We start from the raw sequence: 25,126 nt of genomic DNA on the forward strand, positions 1-25,126 counted from the left end.
TCAAGACAGCCCACAGAAAGACTAGGCCCCATGCACCACTCACTACCCCTGGTCAAGGCCCCAACAACAGGTCAAAAATCGAAAAACACAAAATTTTACAAAAAAAAAAAATCGAAAAACACAGAAAAATCAGCACAATCCCAATTCATCTATGGCCTCCATGATGTTTAAATTCAAGACAACCCACAGAAATACTAGGCCCATGCAAGACTCACTACCCCTGGCATAAATAAAGGTTGAAAAGTAGGGAAAATGGTTGGAGGCCTAACAACAAAGCCTGCATTCAAAATGGCCACTTGCCTGCCAGCACATGGCAAGTGCCTGTAGCTGCACTCAAAATGGCCACCAGCCACATGGCATGTCCCTCCCCATGAACACCCCCAAAAATCGAAAAACACTGCAAAATCAGCACAATCCCATTCCATCCATGATGTTTAAATTCAAGACAGCCCACAGAAAGACTAGGCCCCATGCACCACTCACTACCCCTGGTCAAGGCCCCAACAACAGGTCAAAAATCGAAAAACACAAAATTTTACAAAAAAAAAAAATCGAAAAACACAGAAAAATCAGCACAATCCCAATTCATCTATGGCCTCCATGATGTTTAAATTCAAGACAACCCACAGAAATACTAGGCCCATGCAAGACTCACTACCCCTGGCATAAATAAAGGTTGAAAAGTAGGGAAAATGGTTGGAGGCCTAACAACAAAGCCTGCATTCAAAATGGCCACTTGCCTGCCAGCACATGGCAAGTGCCTGTAGCTGCACTCAAAATGGCCACCAGCCACATGGCATGTCCCTCCCCATGAACACCCCCAAAAATCGAAAAACACTGCAAAATCAGCACAATCCCATTCCATCCATGATGTTTAAATTCAAGACAGCCCACAGAAAGACTAGGCCCCATGCACCACTCACTACCCCTGGTCAAGGCCCCAACAACAGGTCAAAAATCGAAAAACACAAAATTTTACAAAAAAAAAAAATCGAAAAACACAGAAAAATCAGCACAATCCCAATTCATCTATGGCCTCCATGATGTTTAAATTCAAGACAACCCACAGAAATACTAGGCCCATGCAAGACTCACTACCCCTGGCATAAATAAAGGTTGAAAAGTAGGGAAAATGGTTGGAGGCCTAACAACAAAGCCTGCATTCAAAATGGCCACTTGCCTGCCAGCACATGGCAAGTGCCTGTAGCTGCACTCAAAATGGCCACCAGCCACATGGCATGTCCCTCCCCATGAACACCCCCAAAAATCGAAAAACACTGCAAAATCAGCACAATCCCATTCCATCCATGATGTTTAAATTCAAGACAGCCCACAGAAAGACTAGGCCCCATGCACCACTCACTACCCCTGGTCAAGGCCCCAACAACAGGTCAAAAATCGAAAAACACAAAATTTTACAAAAAAAAAAAATTGAAAAACACAGAAAAATCAGCACAATCCCAATTCATCTATGGCCTCCATGATGTTTAAATTCAAGACAACCCACAGAAATACTAGGCCCATGCAAGACTCACTACCCCTGGCATAAATAAAGGTTGAAAAGTAGGGAAAATGGTTGGAGGCCTAACAACAAAGCCTGCATTCAAAATGGCCACTTGCCTGCCAGCACATGGCAAGTGCCTGTAGCTGCACTCAAAATGGCCACCAGCCACATGGCATGTCCCTCCCCATGAACACCCCCAAAAATCGAAAAACACTGCAAAATCAGCACAATCCCATTCCATCCATGATGTTTAAATTCAAGACAGCCCACAGAAAGACTAGGCCCCATGCACCACTCACTACCCCTGGTCAAGGCCCCAACAACAGGTCAAAAATCGAAAAACACAAAATTTTACAAAAAAAAAAAATCGAAAAACACAGAAAAATCAGCACAATCCCAATTCATCTATGGCCTCCATGATGTTTAAATTCAAGACAACCCACAGAAATACTAGGCCCATGCAAGACTCACTACCCCTGGCATAAATAAAGGTTGAAAAGTAGGGAAAATGGTTGGAGGCCTAACAACAAAGCCTGCATTCAAAATGGCCACTTGCCTGCCAGCACATGGCAAGTGCCTGTAGCTGCACTCAAAATGGCCACCAGCCACATGGCATGTCCCTCCCCATGAACACCCCCAAAAATCGAAAAACACTGCAAAATCAGCACAATCCCATTCCATCCATGATGTTTAAATTCAAGACAGCCCACAGAAAGACTAGGCCCCATGCACCACTCACTACCCCTGGTCAAGGCCCCAACAACAGGTCAAAAATCGAAAAACACAAAATTTTACAAAAAAAAAAAATCGAAAAACACAGAAAAATCAGCACAATCCCAATTCATCTATGGCCTCCATGATGTTTAAATTCAAGACAACCCACAGAAAGAATCAGTCCACCCACCACTGAGTACCCCTGGGAAAAGGCCCCAAAACAGCCCAAAAATCGAAAATCCCAAAATTTTAGTTGCAGCAACTGTAATGCCCCAAACAAACTTACTTGTAAAATTTCTAATCCAACAGTGATCCAAAGAAAGTCAAAAAGGCCTCAAATCCAAAGATCCAGCAGCATCCACAAAAGGTAATCCTTCCAGGTCCACATCCGAATGAAAAGTGACCAGGAGATGGACAAAGCACTGGGAGGAGCCTGCTGAACAGGAACAGGAAGTTGAAGACTATGGGGCACTTCCTTCCTCCCACCCCCCTGCCCCCCTCCCCAAAATGGACTCCTCGCTAAAAAAGTGCAGGCAAATGTCAAACTAAGGAGTTATTCACATAAAAATCATCATTTCTAGAAGGTTTATGCTGCTTGCTGGTGGATTTCTTGTGCAGAATTGCAAATTTATATTTTCGCGCGCCGCATCTCAAATCTCGCAATTTGCGAAGTACCGCGAGACGTGATCTCGCCGTACTCGCGTTGACAAACTCTCGCTGGCAAGCCGCGATGACGTAATCGCGCTCGCCAATTCCCGCGGGATCACACAGCAAGATCCAAAATGGCGCAGCACTCGCAAACTATCGAAAAAAACAACTCGGCAAATGATGATAAACGCCGCGCGCCGCAAAAATTGTATCACCAACGCCGCGCGCCGCCAAAAAAATCCGCTGCGTGCGAATTTGCGGATTTTGCGGGAAATCCGCAAATCTCGCGGATTGCGGATTTCCCGAAAATCCGCAAAATCCGCGAGCGGAACGGATTTTCCGCCCACGCTTAGTGACAGGTATGTAGGGGGCATTATTTTACCAAATCGGTAAAATTACCGATTTGGTCAAATAAAAATCCGGTAATTTTACCGATTCTGAGGCACCCAGATGTAGGTGGGACTCTTCAGAGTCCCAGAGGCCTTACCGAATCGGTATTTTACCATCAAATCCAATTTGATGGTAAAATACTGATTCCGGTGTGCATGCACACCTATGCCATGTGACAGGCAGACCTGCCCTTAGGGCACGTATGCCTGCCACATGGCACCCGAGCCTGTTTTGGGGGTGCCAGAGGGTGTCAAAGTGACACCCCCTGCACCCTTGTGAAAATTGGTATTTACCGAATTCTTCCGAATCGGTATTCCAGCACATCTGGAATACCTACATATCCACCCCTTAGATTTACCGATTTTTAATTACCGAATCGGTAAAATTCGGTAATTAAAAATCAGTAAATCTATTTTACCTACATCTGGCCCTTAGTACTATATCATTACACTTTGTACTGTTGATCTGTTCGTGGGGGGGGGGACTATTTTATTATGTTTTCAACCTTTTGTTACACTGTGGATGCTCAGACATAACTGCTTACATTTTATTGCAGCATTCATGTCTTGTCCTTACTGTCCTAAGCCATCCTCAGCCAGCCATGCTTTCTAGCTACTGCAGCACTAAATCATTTGAAAAGTTCAACCAAAACTTAAACACAGCTTGAAATGATACTTTAATATGCATGCTACTTGTGTTTTTAACTTCCCTCCAGGACTTGTGCTTGGCTGCTGGCTGAGGAGTTGGAAGTTTATCTTCGTCGTTTTTGTGCTGCGGCCAAATTATTTCCTACTGGAAAAATGTCCCCTTTAAAATGTGCATTTGAATGTATTACATTAAATAAAAGTAGAACAAGAACACAGATCCAGCACAAGGGCTGTGGGATGGATCACACTGGATATGGACTTCATAGGGGCAATGTTTCACAGTTTATTTTACTTTTAACAGCACTCCACACATTCCAGGCCTCCTGCAATTTCCAGACATTAAAAATGTCAAGATAACTCCAGTGATTGATGTTTGTGCTGGAGAGATCAGAGTTGTCTAGTGGGAGAAGTTTTAACTCATTGCAAGGTAGCCAGAGGGTTAATATGCCAGCTGCTAAGAAAGTATACCATGCAGATTACAAAGAGCATGAAATGTAAATAGGTCAATGGGCTACTGCTCTTCTGTTACTTGCAGCTTATGAGTTAAAATCCTAACAGAACCATGAATTTATAACTGTCATCAAAGAACTGCATGCACTGCAAATTAAAGATTAGATGAAATATTAAAGTTGCAAAAAGGGTTCATTTGGATGGAAATTGATTATTTTTATTCAATGGTGTTCTGTTTTATTCTGAGTTTGTGCTTCTTGGGCCCAATCACTCTTTAGCAATGCTGCCTACCAATATGCATGTGTTGTGACTCCTACATCCTGTAGTCCTCTATATTACGTAACATTTCCTTTACAATAATGTATACACTTATGATTGATTGTCTCTGTGTATTTTGTGTGTGATGCAAAGTGCTCTCACACCCTCCACTGGTATATGTGGCGCTTTATAACTAATTAAATGCATCTGAACATTAGTGGTTATGGAGACTTAAGGGACACTGTTAAAGGGTGGTGGTGGTGAGGGAATCCGCATCACTCTACCGTACCTCAATATCACCTAAGCACCATCTCAACATCAACACAGCACCACCTCCTCATATGTGCACCACCAGTGCAGCACCAACTCACTATTAGCGCAGCACCACATTAACATCAGCACTGCACAGCACTATCTCAGCACCAGTGTACCGCCTTCAACACAGCCCCACCTCAGCATCAGCACACCACTACCTCAGCACAGCACCAACTCAACATCACTCAGCACAACCTGATCACCAGCTCAGCACCACCTCAGAAATAGTGCAGCACCACCACCTCAGCATCACTCAGCACCACCTCAGCATCAGCACAGCACAGCACATCAGCATCAACACAGCACCATCTCCTCATCAGTGGGCCACCACCACTGCAGCACTAACTCATCATCAGTACAGCACCATCTCCTCATAGCACAGCAGCACCTGAACACGACCACCAACACCACAGCATCAGCACAGCACCATCTCAGCATTAGCACAGCAAAATCTCTGCATTAGCACAGCACAATCTCTGCATCAGTGCACCACTACCAGCACAGCACCACCTCCGCAGCAACTCGAGACCCATGCAGCATCAGCGCAGCACCAACTCAGCATCACTCAGCACCTCCTCAGCACCAGCGCAGCACCGCCACCTCAGCATAACTCAACACCACTCATCATCACTCAGCACACCACAGCATCAATATCACTCAGCATCACCTCCTCATCAGTGTACCACCAACTCAGCATTAGCACAGCACCACCTCTGCATTTGCATAGCACCATATCCACATCAGGCACCACCACTACAGCACAACATCACACCAGCATCACACAGCACCAACTGAGCACCAGCTCACCACCACCTGAGCACCAGCGTAGCAGCACCACCTCAGCATGACTCAACACCAGCTCAGCATTAGCACAGCACTATCTCTGCATCAGTGCATCACCACCAGCTCAGCACCAAAGCAGCCCCACCTTAGCAGCAACTTAGCGCCGATGCAGCACCACTTCAACATCAGCGCAGCATTAACACAGCAAAGCACCAACTCATCACCCAGCACCACTTGAGAACCAGCTCAGCACCATCTCAGACTCAGCGAGCACCACCACCTCAGCCTCACTCAGCACCACCTCAGCCCTACTCAGCACCCCCTTAGCACCATTCAGCACCACCTCAGTATCAACTTCTCATCAGTTCACCACCAACTCAGCATCAGCGCAACACCACCTCAGCACCAGCCCAGCACAAGATAAAAAGCACAGTACCATTTCTGCATCAGTGCACCACCACCACCTCAGCAGCAACCCAGCCACCATGCAGCACCACCTCCACATCAGCAGAGCATCACCTCAACACATCACCACCTAAGCACCACCGCTGCACCAACACCTCAGCATGCTTCGGTGCCACAGTTTTACTCAGCACCCCTTCAGCATCACTCAGCACCACCTCAGTAACATTCAGTATCACCTCCAAACGAGCACACAACTACCTCAACAGCACTTAGCACTACCTGAGTATCATTCAGTATCACCTGAACATCACATATGTACCAGCGCACCACCACGTCAGCACCACTTCAGCATTACACAGCACCACCTCAGTGTGCCCTCAGAATCTGTCATCGGTTGATTCTCTCCTAGCGTCCATCTGCTGCTCATGTAATTCAGGAACTATTTCTAAATCTCCACCCTCCTATGGTTTATGATGCTGTATAACAAAAAAAGCTATAACAAACAAGCATTACAACAGGTCAGAGGAGGTTGCCAGCATTGCAAGGACAAAATAAACCTAGAAGACATTTTTTGATAATTATTTTTTTAAAAGAGTCATTCAATTGTACACAATGTTGTCTTTAACCTCCACTACATACCACTCCTCAACACAAAATACCATTCCACATACTTACACTCCATTACACACAGTCTAACACCACATAATTCCATTACACTCAAAAAGTCATAATTACGATCCACATAATACAACTGCACACAATACCACATAAATCTACTACACAAATCCACACCACACAGTTTCATGCAGCACAATACCAAAACTAACAAGTCCAATCCAACCCACATAATTGATACACACCACATACATCCACTCCAATCCATAACACATAGGTAAGAGACATTCACATTTACAGAGCTACAACTCTTTCCTTTTTAAAAAAAAAACTCATAGATCTGATGCTTAGCTCCTACCTATTAGTTCTCTACCGTCACCAGAAACGCAATGCTATACACAAAGTTCCATGCCACACAATTCAGCTCCACACATTTCCAACCCACACAACATAATTTAACACCAAACCACATAATACAACTCAACAACACAATAACACAACACCACATACGTCCTAAACACACCACACAATTCTACACAGTGCCGCAAAATTCAACTGCACACCACATAATTAAACTGTACAAGTTACCACTCCACACGATCCCACTACACATAATGCCACAAAATTGCTAACCATATATTCCCGCATGCCACATAATGCCACTACCCAAATCCACTCCACACCACACAGCTCTACTCCACAAAATTGCACAACTAACTAATCCAATCCAACCCACATAGTTCCACTACACACCACATACACATAAGTATAATACATTGCCATTTACAATGCCAAAAGCTTCACAACAAATAAATGCGAGACCAATTGCATTTTCAATGCCTGTTTCTTCTGCTAGTGAAGGACACAAATACAGAGCCTGTAAGGACCCTGGTCAGTGTCTGTTTTTTGCAGGTCTCAGCCCTGCAGACATTGGTCCACTTGGAACATTATTGCTAGCAAGCTTCTTAACTAGCACATGCCTCTACTGACTTATTTCAATACTACTGGCTTGAAAGGGAGCCCGAGGATCATTTCTGTCCTTACTGTAACTCTTTATGTGAATAATGTGGCTCAAGGTAGTAGACCCCATGTCTAATACATTAGTGATGTCATATATGCCGGACTACTTGCAATGTGGGGCAGAGGAGAACAAAATTATGCTGCAAGAGATGGCAAATTATGGAGCGTATAGTGGCACATTTTGCTATAGTATCACTTTATTATATTGACACTTTTACATAAGTGAACACTGTCTTGGCACAGATTTCACCTCATTAGTATCAGTTTAACACAGAAAAACAGTAATAAGAAAAAAGAAAGGTGACCATTCAACCTTTGTGAAGGATCTTCCACTTTGCAGGAATATGAGTGGCCATGTTTTAGTAACCTTTAATACATTTGAGGTAGAAACGAAAATCTGCAGATTTTGTAGCAGATGATGCAGTATGTTACAAAAGTGGTAAATCCATACTTATGCGGAAAAAGCCACAGACGCAAAATCGCATCATTCCTGTGGCCCAGATATTTGTCTTTGTGTGCTTGTGTGTATGCGTGAGCGCGCATGAATGTGTGCCATCAATGCACAAAGATGTGGAGTAGTATATTTTTGCTTACCTATGTATACTTATATTTACAATATTGTAGTATTCTGGTTACAACATTTTGGCAGGACTGTATTTAAAATTTGATATAGTGGTTTGGACATCGGTTGGTGGCATTTGTTGACTATTGGTGTTTTAGAAATGATTTCTATCATTCTGTGATAAGCCATCTGCCAATCAGGTATATCTGGGGCAATTTAGGGCTTTGGGTCTAGTGAGCTGAATTACTTGTCAATGGTATAGTGTAGGATGCATTGAACTACCAGTCTCCAGATGTGGTCAGGTAGCGTTTGTGAGTGTACACAATAGAAAGCACAGATCTAATCTATTTTTGATGCTGTGTGTGGCACATTGGCTATATTTACCTTTTCCCACAAATAGATTCCTGTTGTTGTCTGGCCGTCCCAGCTATTCACACCCTAAATACATAGGGCCTCATTTATGAGAAATGACGCATCGCTGCGTGAAAGCAGCGATGTGTCACTTCTCAGTGCGCACTCCTTGCGACATACCTGATGCGTCATATTTAATGTATGACGCATCATGTCGCAAGAAGTTACAGATACATCAGTATTTCTGACGTATCTGTAAGCGCAAAAGTGATGCGTTGCTGGAGTGTGTTACAAAAGTGACGCAACTCCAGCAATGCGTCCTTTCACATGGGGCAAGCCCCATGTGAAAGTGCCAGCATCAGTCTTACGCCTGCTGTGAGGCAGGCGCAACATTTTGACACAAGGGTGTCCTAGAAGTGACGCAGTGAAATCTCATAGATTAACGCCCCCCCTGCATACATTATACCTGACGCAGGTGTAATGTAGCGCAGGGGTTTACAAAGTGACGCATCTGCTTAGATGCATCACTTTGTAAATAGTGCGCAACAGGAGGCATGTTTCACGCCGCCGATGCGTCACAAAAAGTGACGCATCGGAAGCGAAAAACTGACGCAAGGCTTCATAAATGAGGCCCCTAAGGTTTTGCTTACTTTTTTTGCCCACAACTCACAAGTCACAACACACAAACCAGCAATAACAGTTAGAATGGGAGTAACTTTAGAGCAACAGAGTATTGTAATTGATAATTCAAGATTGATCTATGAACCATATACATAGAATCACCGTTGCACATCTTCCACAAGTAGTTTACACCAGTGGACTCTATTTGTGCCCCTTCAGGAGTAGGGAAGTCCACAATGAGGACCACTGTGTTTGTAAAACAGAGGCAGTCCTTGGCATAAAGTCTTGTCAGACATAAAGAAGGGACTTTTTGGTTCCTATTGACCTTCTGCTCCTTCACAATGGGAAACTAAAATGGCAAAGGAGACACCACTATGAACTCAGCATAGATTGGAATTTGAGGTTGTGACTATCCAAAGCCTGTTTCTATCCAAAGTACCTTGGGGCATATTATCAAGAAAGGTGTTAAAACTATCGCCGGTTTAGCGGCAGAAAAACGCTGCTAAAGTGGCGATAATGGGCTTGATAATATGCCTTGGAGAATTCCAATAGAAGCCCATGTTCACACCAGAACATGGACTTCTATTGGAATTCTTAAGGGCATATTATCAAGCCCATTATCGCCGCTTTAGCGGCAGAAAACTGCAGCTAAACCGGCGATAATTTTTTACGCCGTTCTTGATAATATGCCCCCTTGTTTTCAGAAGGACAGTGCCAGTTCTCTCTTTCTCCTCGTTCTCTGTCTCTCAGTCACTCCTTTTCTCAGACTCGCGATTTAACTTTCTCTCCATTTTAATGTAACTTTCTAAATCATTTGGCCCTCAATTCAATTTAAAAAAAATCCTTAAATGGTAAAAATTTCTGAAACCTTTCTAAGGGATTCATCATTCTTTATAGTCAATAGTCTCATACTTTTTGTTCGCATGTTTTGGAACACGTTGGATTGATCCACAGGGATTTCATTTAATTATTGACAATGTTTTTAAGATGATAAGTACTTTAAAAGCACATTGCTTCAAAAGTCTGCGCGGAAATGAGAAACAGCGCTGACATTTCAGAGAGGAAACCAATTTTCTTCAATTCAAACCGTTTCGCATATTAACCAAATTGCAATTATACAGAGCGAATGTAATAATACAAAGCCTTGCTCATTAAAACACCGTGTGTGCCATTTTCCTGAACTTTAAATGAGTTTCTCTTTTCCATTCACTCCCTGCTTAATTCACCTTCTCTAACAAAGGAAAATCCATCAAAGCCATACGGCAGTCGCTGGAGCAGAGCTGATCCGCCTTCTGCCTCCAGGAGAGGCTAGGCCAGGCGTTGGGTGGGCGCCTGGCTGGGGCAGGGCAGCAATGGGTGCCCCCCGACCCTCTGCAATCGCTGCGGTGCCTGTATAATATAACACGCTGCTGGGGGCACAATATCTTCTTACATGCCGCCAGTCCTTAATTTGTGCCGGTGGTTGCAGAAGGTGGCCACAAAATTTTTCTGGACTGTTTTTTTTTTCATCATCACACTTTACCCCAGAGCGACAAAAGCAGAAAAGAGAGAAAGAATAAGGAAAACGTTCACAGATGGAGAAGGAAGGGATGAAAAAGACATGCAAGAGTGTGATGAAGAGACACGATGTGTACAGTGGTGGAATAAGAAGAGATAAGAGGTCCGATCAGAACAAGGCAGTCTCAGCAGGCCCCTAAGAAAAAAACGTTATCGATAAACATGCTGGGGCAGATTTACAAGTCCCTCGCGCCGCCGGTATGTCAAGTTGCGTGATGCACCGGCAGCGCAACCTGCTGCGTGATTTTTAAAAGCACAGGTAAAGCCACCCTGCATGGCTTTACGTGTGCTGGTAAATATCACCCCTTTTCACACAAAACTTTGCATTTTTGGGGCGCGACATGGGTGTTTCTGTGGGTGTTCCCACGCAAGACCTATGTCCAGTGATGCATTTCCAGATATACGAGCAATCATAAATCTGGAAATGCTTCAGAATGCTACGCCATCCTTGGGGTGGTGTAGCGAGCTGTAAAGAGGAGAAATATTTTTATTTCTCCTATTTTTTTCCTCTTTCAATGCGTGCTGCATTCTACAGCATGCATTGGAAGAGGAAATCACCTCAATTGATTGTTTTTGTGCAGAAAGGTGCCCCTTCCTGCACAAAAGCAATCTCCCGACGACGCAGGCATCCTGGCACCATGGTGCAAGGGTGCCTATGCATGGAAGAAGTGTGAGCCTGCGCAGGGGAAAGCACAGACATGCAACATATTGTTGTAAATCTGTCGCATCCCTGTGCTTCAAAACGAATGCAGCACGGCGCAGCAAAATTACTTGTGGCATAGCGCTGTGTTAGTTTCTTGTAAATCTGCCCGCTTTTTCTTTAACATATTGAAGTTGCCTAACATTTTTTTATTGCATATATCTTATATTTTTAATATACAGCTATATAAATATAAGTTGACTAGAGGTTCCCTGCACTCTTCAGTCAGCATTTCTAATTTGCAAGGTAGTGTACATTGTTTGATGAGATTGCCCATGGTTCCTAATTCTATTCTGCTGTTTTTGTATACAGCATGGCTACCAGGAGGCATCCCGGCGCTGCAACAGATACCCCAGAGCCTCCGGGACCAAAAGTTACTCCCTGAACAGCCAGGTCTTCAAGGCTTTGCGAAAGGGGAGTACTTGCTTGCTCCAAAGGGTATAGTTTGAGAGGCAGGGAATTCCAGAGTTTGGACACCAAAAATTATGTGGAGCGTCCACAAAAACGCGATCTCTGAATCCTGGGGACCTTGAGTAAGTGGGCAGAGGCATGAGGCAGAGAGATTTGAACTAAATCTTATGCTCCACTGGGAGCCAGTGGAGATCCTGGAGAACCCTAGTAACTGACTGAAATGTGGTTGTATTGTAAAAAGTCAAATGGCCGTGTTCCGTACAGTTTGCAACCTTTTGACCACTTAGCAGTGTGTAAAGCATTTGCACATAGCCAACAGTAATAGAGTGAAAACACTACAAAAGTACACCAGACCAGTTTAGAAAAATATCCAATATGTATCTGTGTAAAACAAGACCATAACAATAAAAATCCAACATACAATAATCAAAATATGCACTTTTCAAGAATAACTGTAGAAATGCAGTTCCTTAAAGTTGGTAGCTCCATCCGGTGTTACTGCGGTGCTAAGAACAACCAAATCCAACAGTTTCGGTCGACCGTCGGTGCGGACTAGCGTCAGTGTCAGAAGACTTGTGAACAGTATCTTTTGCTCTGGCCGACCACGGCATTGTGGGCCGGTGGCAGAGGTTGTCAAGGCTGCAGTGTGAAGCAGAGCGTGTGGCGTTCGGTGCCCTCAGGATGCGGTACAGGCAGCGACTTGTGGCGGTCACGTAGCAACATCGATGATACCAGGGCTGTGGTGCAAAGCAGAGCAGTGCTCATTGCGGTGCTGACGGTCACGGTGCAAGTGGCGGAATCCGTCGAAGATCGGGGGTCGATGAGGTTCGTGTTGGTGGGCTGGAGCTGTGGAGTTGGACAGAGCAGTGCTTTGTGTAGCTTGCTAGTGGTGCCCCAGAGCATGGTGCAGACCACAGCGGCAATGTCAGCTGGCAATGGCATTGTGACTCTTTGGTAAGACTAGGGCGGCAAAGTGAAGCTAGGATGTGCGGAGTGCGGTACCCACAGGTTGTGGTGCAAGCAGTGGCCCGCTGGCGGCGGTGTCGTTCGTCGACGGTGAGGCCAGGGTTGTGGTGCGAAGTGCGACAGTGCCTTCTGTGGTCACGGAAGCACCGGCGGTCTTGGTGGTTTGTAGTGCAAGCAGTGGCCCGCTGGCGGCGGTGTCGTTCGTCGATGGTGAGGCCAGGGTTGTGGTGCGAAGTGCGGCAGTGCCTTCTGTGGTCACTGAAGCACCGGCAGTCTTTGTGGTTTCAATTTCCCTCTGTGGCAACTAAGACATGTTGTCCCACAGATGGTATCCAGAGTAAGGTGGTCTTTGCTGTTCTGAAACCTCTTGAACAGGAGGCAAGGTCTACCTCAAGCCCTTGGAGAAACTCAAACAAAGAAGTTGCAGAAAGTTCATTCCAGTCCTTTCTCTGCCCAAGACAGAAGCACATCAAAGTGCACAGCAAACTGATAGCTCCTTCTCACAGTCATATCAGCTCTTCTTCTTGGCTGGTTTCTGAGCCCAAAATTGTTTTAAAGTCCTGTGGTCTGGCCCCCAATATTTATACCACATTTCCATTTCTTCTATTGCAGCAGAGTGTGTCTGTGCTCAGTACAAACCAGTTCTGTCCTCTCTGGCCCAGCTTCCTGGCAGGAGGTGGAGACAGTATTGTCCACGGAAGACCAGGCCTATTCCGGTGCAAGGAAATCAACTCCCACTACTCTAAAGGCATCCCAGGTCTATTTAGCCCAGCCCTGACTCATCCAGGAGAGGCAGGACACACATCAACCCCCTCAGTGGCTGTCTGAAGAAAATGCGTGTTCCCAGCCCCTGTCACAACTCCGCAGAGGCACATAGGATTGTTACACAAGAAAATACCCAGTATCTAAAAGTGGTATTTTCAATTACACAACATAAAAATCATCTTTACAAAAAGATGCATTTATACATTCTGAGTTCAGTAATACTAAACTCCATTTCTCCACTATGTCCCAATGGGAAGTTATACTTGTAAGATGTTACAAAGTATCCCCCATTCTAACCTATGGGACATATAGCCTTTCAATATTGAAAAACAAAACACATTGTAGTTCACTATCAGGACATGTCACAAACACCAGTGCCCATCCTACCTTTCCCATACAGTGCACCATGCCCATAGGGGTACTTTGGGCTACCTTAGGGGTGACGTCTATGTAAAACAAGCATTTACAAATGCAATAGGGCTTGTATTTATGCGAGCCTATTGCATTGTAAATAAAACTGCTGTTGTACAAGAAGATAGGAACGGGAGTGGATGGTGGGGGTTGTGGTGGGCAGAGAAGTGACGAACTGGGGGAGGGAACGGGGGTTCCAGGGGAACAGAAGTGATTTGAAAGTTAAGGGGCTGATAGCCAGGGAGGGATAAAAATTATGTCATGGCCGTGAGGAGGCGGGACTAACTTGACGAACACCAATGAGAATGCAGTATTTACAATTTCGACCAATTAAAAAGATAGCCGGAAAGTGGACGGAACTTCCCGCACTATACTGTATACAACATCTCTCTGACGAGACAGCGCATGCGCTGCATAGTCCGAGACCTAAAAAGGGAGGGTTAGGGCTTGGCAAGTGGGTGCATTTACCAAGTCGATATGGCAGTAAAACCTGCACGCTGGCACTGTAGTGGCAGGTCTGAGATACCTTTAATGGGCTACTTCTGTGGATGGCACAATCAGTGCTGCTGGCCCACTAGTAGCATTTAATTTACAGTCTTAGGAATTCTCAGTGCACTTTACTAGGGACGTACCAGTAAATCAAAACATGCAAATCATGTAAACACTAATCCATAAGATAATTTACAGTAGGAGCACATGCACTTTAACACTGAACAGCAGTAAGAAAGTGTGCAGAGACACTGAACCAGCAAAAACAGAGGCAAGACCAGGTCAGAAAGCAAAAAGACAGGAGAAACAACTCAAAAAATGCCAGGTCTAACTAGAACTTTCCTCAATAGTCCCAGGAGAAGCTTGAGATCTTTCCTCAATAGTCTCTGAGCACCATAGCAGGTAAGAGATATTTTTTGGGCTTGATGTTCCATTGTGACATTGGGATCTGGCCACATCCCTAGGCTCTTTATCGAGCCATAGGGAATCAGCAACTTGCTCATAGATTCTGGTAAGGGGCTCGGGACATTGCTCCAGAAGTTATTGCCCAGCAGTATAACAACTGTTTTGTCCTCAGTAAGTTTCAATTTACAGCCGGCTATCCAGCTGGATACTTTCTGGAGGCACGGAGTTAGAGATATGGTATTGGAAGTATGATCGGGGGAGATATACATAATCAGCTGGTTGTCATCGGCATAAGGGACCAATGATAATCCAAACGATTGCATGATATTGGCAAGGGGGAGAATGTACAGATTAATAAGGGTGGGACTCAGGTAGGAGCCCTGAGGCACCACACAACTAAGGGGTAGACTGGTTGAGTAGAAGGCCTGATCCAGAACCTGAAAGGTGCGATTCTCCAAAAAAGAAGAGAGACATTCAAGTGTTCTGCCCCGACACTGGCATTAGAAAGACTCTGAATGAGAGTTGGATGATCCACGGTGTTGAAAACACCACTTAAATCGAGAAGGATAACGGTTGCAGATCCTCCTTGGTCCATGAGTTTCCTTAATTCCTCAACCACTGCTAAAAGTGAAGATTCAGTGCTGTGTTGTGGTTGGAACCCCTTTTGAGTCGGAGGAAGCACTGCCTTAGATTCCAGGAAGGCCAAACGTTTCTTGATAACATGTTTTTCTAGAATTTTTTGCAGCTCCAGGTTACAGGGAAATGGACCTATACTTGCTTAAACAAAGGGGGTCCAGGTTATGCTTTTTTAAAAGTGGTCTGACTATTGCATGCTTTCATTGATGCAACTCCTGCCCGCTAGAGAGAGAGAGATGTTTAACAACTCTGTCAGCATTGGAGTAATGCAATCAGACCCTTGTTGAAGAACATGGAGAAGGGCCAGATCCAGTGGTGAGCCCAATTTTAGAGATCTTTAACACAACTCTCAGGGAGATTGGAAAAAGTTGAGAGATGGACATCTTTTAGATTAGACAAGGATTGACTATGGGGAGAGCCATCCAAGTCAATCGTATTGGGGAAGGAGGAATACATGTCTAATAAAAATATTCTGGAAGAAAGTAGCCAAATCGTTGGTGTGCTCTACTTAGGCATCCACAGTAGGGCTAACTGTAGATTGTACAGTGATAAATGTAAGAATATTTGAAAATCTTTTGGAAGCGTTAGAGGAGTTAGCAATTATAGTGATGAAAAAAGTGGCTTGAACTAATTTGATTTCTTTTTTAATCTTTTGATATAAATAAAGAGTAATGTGTGCATCTTTGCCACCCAATTACATTTTAGGTTGAATGTGCATGGTGCTTGTAGCTTTCGTTGCGAACATATTGTATTCTGTACTTACTTTAAGGGGCTTTGGGCCTGACTTTTTTAGCCATTGACTCAATTTTTTCCCTGGACCATTCAGACATTGGCCTGAGACATTGCCAATCACATCTTGGAATCGTAGACTCATTCTTCCTTTATTGCTTTAGTGTGTCATTCTACCACTACTTAAATCCATGAGGGACTATTTCACAACAGTCAGAGAGCTCTCTAGCAGCAATGGGAGATGAGCGCTGACAACATGTACGACAAATGAATACTACAGAAATTAAAACAACCCTTTTTTCAGTAGGTCCATTTCACAGCAACCTTTCCCGGCACTTTATTACAGTAGGTTCGACGTTTGTACAAAGTCTTTTTTTAATAACAACATTTCTATTATGTCATGGGGTTGCTCTTGGCTCAGGTCACACACTTGAATATTATTTTTTTTTATGTGTTTTATAAAAGAACACATAGACATCACATGCATGACCTCAGTGTTTTGCGTTTTGATTAGGCAAAGTTCTTCTATTGGGAATATGTGCGGTTAAGAGATTTGAGTGCCACGTTAAGGCAACTGGAGAAAGCATTTGAGAACTGGTAGTTAAACCTAAACAGAAGTTGAGTATTATTGGCATAAAAGAGTGCCTTAAAGATGAGTGACCAAATCAGGTCCCAATAGCTGAAATTATATGTTAATTAGTATGGGGGTTGGGAGTTTGGCCCTTGCAGAATGAAACAATAGTTCTGCAGTGAAGTGGAACGGAATGGGGAGAGCACAATGTCATGTTTCATTAATTCAAGGAAGACCTGAAGTAGTTCAGTGCATGTTCACTATACAGACTGTACCTGAACGGACAATCAAAATGCTATGATCAACTTGTCAAACTCAGCAGAGAGATCCAAAAGCAGCCCACTTGGTTCTTTGTGGTGGATATTTGCCTTTTTAGCTTTGTACTAGCGTACAGACAGATTAAAGCTAAGGCTCCATTTGTGATCGTAAATCTTGTCTACGTTCACTTTACCAGAAAGTTGGCCCTTTCCCTAGTCCACCTCCTAAGAGTCTATCCCAGGTGAAGGAGCTTAGCATCAAGTATAGAAGTCTTGTCAGTCAGGTGGTAGAAGCAGAGGAAGTGATGTGCCTGGAGTGCAGAACTCATGTCAGTGGTCCACGCTTCATAAAAAATCTTGTTGCCTCAACGGTACATACCCACAGCTTAATGGAGAGACTGTGTTACTCTCATTACATCGATACATTCTCTTTCCCAGATTGCTAGATGCTCTTGGCACATTCCCCACCCCAACTCTCGGAAATATATCCCGGGTTGAAGACCTTAGAATTGGGCAGAGAAATCTAGATGGAGGAACAGAGAGAGGGAGACAAAAAGTGTGTAAATTCAGAGGGCGGTTACTGTTGGGTGCCATTGGCACTTATTTTTAGGGACCGAGACTTATTTTTCTTCAATGGACTTTTACTAAGCACAAGACAGGAAAATCAAACAAACTGGAAAGACAGAGGAAGAGACAGATAGCAAAACCTTCACAAAAGGAGAATGCGGAACCGGCAGGACTGAGACAAAGGCACAGGGGCTGTCTGATAGAGGATTAATGAGGGATGAGGTGTATTTAATTCTATTCTATTCAGACAGTCAATGTTCTATTTCATTGGTCGTGGACTTCTGAGAAGCGCTTTGGGCACCAGCACTCTTTATTTTAATTAAAAACTAAGCACTGGTGAGAGATACGCCTAAGGGTGCTGAACTTATAATACTGACCTGTGGTCCATAAATGGAGGGCACATTGACTCAATTTGTTGTCTAAATTCATGCACATGTTCACCTCATCAGAATGCTTGTTGTATTCGCCTTTTTTCTCTGCTCCACTTCCATGTAGAGCCTTGCCCTGGATTGTATAGTCTCATCAAATCAAACACAAGGAGATGATGGCCGGAGCGCTGAAACTTTTCAGACACTCACCTTCAGTCACTATTAGATCTGGGTTGAATACATCACCGTTCTTTAGCTCACGTCACGAACCCAGTTCAGACCCAGCCATATGCAAATCAGTCTTGACCCTGATCCTCATGGGAATAGTCCAGCCCGAACTGTAGTCACACTAGTCACAAAGGATGAGCAGGAAGATGGACATATCTTTAGTGTAGAGCCCTACTGATGGCATGGGCTACAAAATAAGGCTTCTTACTGGACATGGCTAACGCAAAGAGTGTCATTGTCACGCCATCTCATCAGAAGGCCAGAAGCCTGATGTCCTACAATAGATATTTCTCTTTTTAGGCTAGATAACATGGTCAAATTCTCCTTGAAGGGCTTGAGATTGGAGGATTGGGTGGTGTGGTTATTTAATAATAGACCTGCTTTCTCAGTAAGGCTAGTTTTAGCACCATTAAAGGTTCAGCTGCAATTATCTCCTATTTCACTTTGGCTAAAGTCCCTTCATTAACAACTCAACACCCGAGCACATATTATCGAATTATAATATGCTAATATCCAACATAAATGCTTGTGACACTATCAACATTCTTGGATTTTATTGTCTTCTTTGAGGATCCAGCTGGCAAGATAATGCCAAAGGTGATCTATTTTACACTTGAGGTAGAGGAATGTTTATCAGTCCTGTCGTCCCTTTACGCATGTGTTAGTCAAAGGGTCCATATATATATATGTGCCAGGTATGGGGAGTCTTGAGGATTTTTATTTAAAAAGGGAATAGGATCTCAAAAAAAAAGTGGCTCCCACATTTACTCCCCAGTGGACTCCTTTGGACTCGATAATAGTTATGAAGAAATCACGATAGTCACAATAGTAGCAATTAAGTGGGTCTGCATCAATCTCTTTTGGCCATGGCCCTTTTATCTGGAAATATGTAGATTAAAAACAGTTTAAGGCAGTGGTGTCGTGCACCTTCAACAAAAATCACCTACAAATGTTTTGAAGCAACAGTTTGTGTCTGAGGCATGAGAACACTTTTTAGGTCTAGGCTAATGAGAGTCTCTCGGTTTCCTCTGTTTTGCTGTATTTGTACTTTGACAGCACAAGGACAAGAGCTTGGTGTAGGAAGGTGGATACCTGACTTTGGTTACCCCAGGTTTTTTGCCTAGTGTTTAGCTGGTTTTTGACTTAGTTGGCCTGGGATCCTGCTAATCAGGGCCCCAGGCTATCTGCTCTCTCTAAATTCAATACCATGTACTTTAGGTACATTACCAATTGGACATTGGGTCACCTTATGAGCCCCTGTACAGTGTACTATAGGTACCCAGGGCATAGGTGCATCCAAGGCCTACCAGGGGTTGCAGCATGTATTATGCCACCCCTGGCTGGCCACTCACATTGACCCAACTGGCTGATCACTCAGCTGAGGCATGGTCGTGTAATCACCCCTTGCTTAGGTATAGTATTCCTATATCTAACCTTATATCTAGACACATATACACCTATACGTCACTCCTATGGCAGGCCTTAACAATCCTGGAGGCAGAGTGCTTGGTTTTATGTGAGATGGAGCTCTAGCATGAGCTGAGCCTGTCTGCAGCTTTCGGAACCATGTCCTTATAGCTGTTCTAGGATATAGCCATACCATACCATATACTCTTAAGTGCATTATGTACCTCACGGTTAAATGCTAACTCTGGTTTGGCTTTATCAAAACATGTCATGTAAGGTGTCATACGTTTTGGAACACTACCCCCTCACCAGTTCTGGCGATGAGGGTAGCATTCCACCATTCTAGAGGGAGAAGATATGTTTAATCCCAGTTAAAGTTAACCAGAGCCTCAGCATGACAAAATGGATGCTACTGCCACAGACACGAGTCTGACCTCCTGCTGCTGGGAGTCCTTCCAGCGAGGGAGGCTTGGACAATAGGTTTCCTGTCTTGGGAGGAGCTAGCACCACCCCAGACAGGCTCTTGTGTATTGGGGCAGATGGGCTGAAAGAAATGAGACACTGCCTGGGGCACACAAGATGTCCCATGCATAGTCCAGTTCAAACCGGGGCTGGGGCACTCTAGACCCAGCCTTGGAGCGAAACTGGACAAAGGGAAAGGGGTGTAACCACCCCCTTCCCTGGTCCCACCCATAGGAGGGACCTAGCAGGTAATCCAGCCCCTAGATTTGGTATATAGGTAGGATCTGAGTCCCCAAGACTTTAGATTTATCCTGACTGAAACTTGAAACGAAACTCTGGACCTTCAACATTCTATCTGAAGATAGAAGACTGAGAAAGAGCTGGTTGTGGAGCAGGTTTTATTGCAGCAATGAAAGTTTTATACACAACGCCATCCGCTAGGGTACGGGTCAATGCAGGATATACTCTCCCACTACAAATTAGGCGGGGGACACAGCAGGGATGTCCGTGTTCCCCGCTGCTGTTTGCCTTATATATGGACCCCTACATACGTAAAATGGAAGCCAACATTAATATCTCCCCAATTAAGACCCACAGGGGGGACTTCAAAGTACTGGCGTATGCAGACGATGTGGCGATAGTCACCTCAGATCCCACAGAGGCCATAAGGGAAGTGGAGGTTGAGGCGATACAGTTTAGTCAGGTATCAGGTTATGCCCTGAACACTTCTAAAACTCAAATCATACAGAACATCAAGGCGGGCTCTAATGACCCAAGGGTAGTGGTTGCAGGTACATATTATGGGGTTATAATTACGTCGGAGCTAGACAAACTGGTGGAATTGAACATAGCACCAATAATCGCTAAAACTAAAAGATAATTAGATAGACTGAACAATCCAATACCTGGGAATCGTCATCGATGACAAATTCAAGTGGAAAGCGGCAATTTCTGCAAGGAAATTATCATTTTTGAAAGCAACAACGGCTTTGAGATCATTTGTTCATAAATTGGGTCATAAGCCACCTCTAGAAACGTTAAAAATCTACAAGGCAAAATGTGTCAGTACCGCCATATACGGGGCAGGGATATGGGGATACGCAAACGTGACTGACTTACAAAAAATAGAAAACGCCTTTTTAAGATCCCTATTGGGCCTACCAAAAAATTCATCTACATACGCCTGCCACGAAGAGCTGGGCATAGACCACCTAGAGGACATTATAAGAACTCAACCTATAATGCTCTGGCGCAGAATTTGGGTCACTGAACAATGCCATCTAACCAGACTCATCATCCAGGATATACAGAAGCTTGAGCACTATGGGCGGATGAAATGGACAGCCTACGTAAAAGCCTTTTTAAAAGACATGGGTTACAGTCATTACTTTACAGATCCAACATCTTTAAGCAGTATTCCCAAACTAGAACTGAGGAAAGCATGTCTATCACATTTGCAACAAATACGTCTGCTAAAAGAAATCCATAAACCCTCTGTACAACAAAGTCTATTAGTCCAAACAGTAACATCTGTCGAACCTTATTTGATGTACAATATTACCCAATTTGAAAAACTACTTTTGACACGCTTCAGGTTCAACATGTTCCACCTAATGGTCTGTTTTCCCACACAGAATGATTGGTCATCAAAAATGTTGTTGTGCCCTTGTGATTCCCAATCACAGCAGTCAACGATACATACAGTTTTATTCTGTAAATTCTTTGAGGCACCCCGTAGACAATGGCTATTGCCCATACTCAAATATTGGGGCCTACGCCAATGTCGTCCAGCATTCCTGGCGTTACAGTATTTGGAAAATGAATTGATAGCAAAAGCAACTGCACGCTTCCTGAAATTCTGTATACGCCATAGGTCTAATCTCTGATAATCAAATGAATGAAGAGACCACAAGGGATGGCAGTAAAGTCTATCTTTTTTATGATTACATAAACTGTATTCTAAATTTTCGATTTTTTAACAGTTTTTCTAAATTGAACCAATGTATAAATGTATTTTTATGAACTTTTATGGTTTTCTTTTGTAAAACCGAATAAAGTTGTTTTTGACTTTTGACTTTGACTGAACAATCTACATCTGTCAATAGTGGGGCGGGTAAATATTATTAAAATGATATTTTTGCCGAAATTCTTGTACATTTTTAGGGCAATTCCACTGTTATTTGAGGTAAAATGGTTTAAGATCTGGGAGCACATGATAAATAGGTTTATATGGGCACATGACTAGACAAGAAGGGCATTGAGATTCATGGAGGTGCCTAGGGAGAGAGGTGGGTGGGCTGTACCGGACCTTAAATTATATTACTGGGCGGCTGGATTGCAATATATGGTTGGGCTATGGGGAGGGGCAGAAGCGGAAGGACAGGATCCGTTGGGAACGGTTGCCATTTACACATTGGTTTTGGATGCCGAAGCAGAGAACGTATTTCTGAAACAAACTGATTCTTCTTACTATAACAGGACTACATTTAAGACCATGCTGGCAGCCTATAATATCTGGAAGGCCTTTACGAAAAGATTTGGATTAGGGAAATATAATAGGTATGCTAGGGTGACAGACAATGAGACACTTCCACGTGAAATTTTTTCAGACACGGTGTTCGCTGATTGGGGTAGGCAGGAGATTAGTAAATTGGGAGATATAATCGTGACTCAGGGAATGCTGCAATTTTCTGAAATTCGAGTAAAATATGATCTGGATCAGAGACATTTTTAAAAGTTTTTGCAAGTTAGGAGTTTTATGGCGGCAAAGAAAGGAGGCCCGAACGGGTTTAACACAAATTCAGTATTGGATCTGATCCAGGGAGGAGTAGGGGGTACAATTAAAAATGCGTATGCTGAACTGACTACGAATAAAATAGATGACCTGGAGAAACAAGAACAGAAATGGGCACATAAGCTGGGTATAGCTAAAGAAATATTTCAATTGTCCCTAACGTGGGGGCAGGACATCCTCTGCTCAGCCCCACTTCAGGCGCAACATTTTAAAACCCTTTACTGACTGTATTACACCCCGGCAAGGATAGCACAGTGGGGGGGAAGAACGGGAGTTACTTGTCCCAGGTGTAGCGCAGACAAAGCTGATATCGTGCATATGTTTGCGTCCTGCGCCCATTTACAAACGATCCGGGAAGAAATTGAGATATTTCTTAAAAGATCCCTAGGAATAGAACTGAAACTCACATCCCAAATTATTATCTTTGGTATAGTAGATGCAGGATTCCAACTGGACTATAGCTACTTCTTGTTTGTGGCTATGGCAATATTACGGTTAGCAATTGCATCGGCCTGGCTGGATAAAACACCTCCAACTTATCAGGAGTAGTTAGGTAGACTCTTGTCAGCATACAGTCTAGAAAAGGCAGTATACGCTAGGAAAGGGAGAAGGGGGAAAAAGTTATGATTAAAAATGTGGGGCCCGGTGACGAAATGGAGGGAACAAGAATCTGAGTTTACACCATAAATGGAGATGATGAGTTAGAGGTCACTATAAGTAACATTGATCCTGATTGTTGTGACTTTCTGCTCGTCTTTGTTATTGTATTTTGCTTTATTTGTGCTACTGTCTGGTTTTTGCTTTGTTGTATAAATGATTCTTGGATAAGTGATAGTACAGTAGAACTGCTATATAATAACTTATGTTTTCTTTTTTTGTTCGTTTTTTTTGTCTTCTTTTCTGTATTTTGAATTATTTATGAATGTAAAAATGTAATTGATAGTACATGCCTTGTACCAACACACACAAAAAATAATAATAAATAAATAAATACATTAAAAAAAAAGAAGATAGAAGACTGAAGAATCTCCCTTGTGGTCAAGGAGTGACCACCCTGCACAAGCAGGCACCATCCAGCGATCAACAGCTTGCTTTGTCAACGCTCCCGCTGGAGCCCGAGCACAGAGCCTGACAAGAACTGGATTTCCAAACTTCCTTCAGCCCGATCCACAGTCCCAGCAAAGTTGAGACCCGTGGAGGTGATGCGAGACGTGGGACCGGCCATCTTGAAAAGTCAGCGACTTGCTTTCCGTGAAGCTTCTGAGGCATCCTCGAAGCTGTGCATTGGGGATTGAGAAGCCCCAACCCCGAGCATCATCTGCACCGAAGATCAGCCCTGCACACTCCACGAGTTCTTCGTGGGGCCCTTCTGCATTTTCCTGCTCGACGCGTCTGTCCGGTCACTTGCCCGTTGGCTAGTGGCCGTCTTGACAACGAAACCTTGAACTTACATCACTGGTCTGGTTGCTCAAGACCAGTGATGTAAGTGATGGGCCTCTGCTTCCCTGAAAAGAAGCAGCCCATCAGACCTTGCTGGTCTGATTAAGAAGCCACCTTCGATTCCTGCGTGGGTTGCCTTTGCCAAGGCTTGTTGACACCAATCCGGAATCCGACACCGCCGACAGCGAGAGCCTTCATGGGACAGTTTGTGCCTGACTCCAGGTTGTCATAGACGCCTCCTGGTCCACGTGGCTACAGAGACAAGCTTCATGACATCACCTGATTGCTTCGCGACATCGCCTGGTTCCTTCCTGGTCACTGGCTAGTGACCTAGACTCTGTCCCCTCTGCTTTCAGGTACTCTTCATCCTCGATCCGCCCTTGGATCCAACCGGACACTTCTCTCCTGGTCGCCTGCAGCATCTTTCTTCACGGCTCCATGAGATTCAGCAATGAAACCCGACACTTTGGTACCTATGCACCCGCTTCCTGTGGGTGAGGTAACGCGATTACTCCGGTGCTCCTGTGGGCATTGACTATCCAACTGTCTAGGTTTCAAGTAACTTTCATTGAGTCCAGTCAGAAGTGCCCTAAAAGAACTAGTTTCTAACTCTTTCGATTCCCCAGGCCCTAGGCCTATTCATTTTCCGAGCAGTGGTACTTATACCACTATTTTAGTAT

The sequence above is a fragment of the Lissotriton vulgaris genome, chromosome 7 (assembly GCF_964263255.1).
Source record: "Lissotriton vulgaris chromosome 7, aLisVul1.2, whole genome shotgun sequence".
Taxonomy (NCBI): Eukaryota; Metazoa; Chordata; class Amphibia; order Caudata; family Salamandridae; genus Lissotriton; species Lissotriton vulgaris.